This window comes from Coenobita brevimanus, chromosome 100 (assembly GCF_032717465.1).
Source record: "Coenobita brevimanus isolate Jiangsu-jjx chromosome 100, ASM3271746v2, whole genome shotgun sequence".
NCBI lineage: Eukaryota > Metazoa > Arthropoda > Malacostraca > Decapoda > Coenobitidae > Coenobita > Coenobita brevimanus.
In genome coordinates, this window is record NC_137053.1 from 56,611,223 (window position 1) to 56,612,972 (window position 1,750).

The window sequence follows — 1,750 nt, forward strand, 5'->3', positions numbered from 1 at the left end:
GGGTGGTTGAATTTCTAAAGCATCCCTTCCCCTCTGGGCACTTTTTAGGAGCTTTTCATATTAAGGGAGGTGTGTGTGTGTGTGTGTGTGTGTGTGTGTGTGTGTGTGTGTGTGTGTGTGTGTGTGTGTGTGTGTGTGTGTGTGTGTGTTTTACAGCATTCATAGCCCCATCCCCCCTCGTGTATGTGACGTGTTGCAACCTGTCATTTGGAGACACACACAGTGAGAGAGGAGCTGCATGTAAGGACTGAGTTGTTAATTTTTAGATCTTGGTTCTTTTAGCACAGGTATTACATTACTTTGGGGTGTTGACAATTACTGAAGCTATCACTGTTTTAGTACTTGCACAAGAAATATTAGCAAGTTATCACCTTGCTGTTAGCTCGTAAACCAATGCTTATTTTCAAGAGGCATGTAGACCTCAATTATTAATAATAAGTCGCATTTTAGGTCTGACTTTTAATATTATTATTGTTATAATAATAATAATAATAATAATAATAATAATATATTATTATTATTATCATTATTATTATTATTATTATTGTTGTTGTTGTTGTTGTTTTGTTGTTTAATAAGAACTAATATTTTGGTATAAGGAGAGAAATTATTTTTTCTGCAACAAACCAACCAATTTTTTAAAAAGTAGTTAGTAAAAGCTTTAAAAATTTAGCAGTGGTATTACGAAAGAATACACCACTTCGTCCTTTTTCTAGTGGAGTAAAAGAAGAGGATTTTTGTCACTGTTTTCACTATAACCATCATTCATTATCACCATCCTCTCTCACACTATTAGACAGGGTGTGTAGATTCATTATCACTTGTTCTTTGCCGCATTAAACAACGAGAGTAAGACAGTATGACTTTTGCATATTAATTTCCCAGTCTGTCGCATGTATGAAATAATAATCCCAGTTTCTGGACAACTCTCACTATTAACACGAAATCGTCTCTCTTCCAAGGCTTCCAAATGAGACTCAAAAAGATGACGGTCATTTATCAAATTGTGCTTTGCCAAAATGAGCTTCCCTGCACCTGACCTTCGTTGACCCGAGTTGTCAGGTCATCAGTCCCCTACACTAATGACCTCAGGGCGGCAGGTCTCGTGTTGAGATTTTTTTGTTTGTTTGTTTGTTTTTGAGAGAGACTGGCACAGCACGATGGTTTGAAAGAATATTAATTTTCCTTAATCTAGTGCACAGTCGAGAAGCTGGTTTTATAAGAGACAAGTATTTCTTTAGGGGACGTCACACTCTTGTACCAATAATCAGTCCATTAATTTTGTGATATAACAGGGAAAAATGCCAATTACGTTGTTTTGTTATGAAAGAGATACTCAGTTACTGATTCTACTACTCTACTGACAAAAATAATGACAAAGCTGGATTGTTTGGGTGCATTTAATGCTGATTTAAGTCAGGCTGAGATAAATTAAATTTGAGATTTAATACTTGGTTTAAGACTTGAATGAGCTTGCTATCGGATAAAAAAAAAAAAAAAAAAAAAGAGTTTATTCAGCCTGCATTAAACTTATGAACAGTTTCTTGATTAAGATCTAACTCAAATATGGATTATGATTTTGCTTCAGACAGGAAATAAAGCTATATATGAAATAGTTGCAGTGCATGAGTATTCTAAAACAAAATTTTGCTTCGCATAATTATGACTGAGTTTACACAGAAGAGGTGAAACAATGGGCCAAAATCTCAAGGAGCAATTCACAAGGGAAGAGGAACTGCAGTTGGGTTTT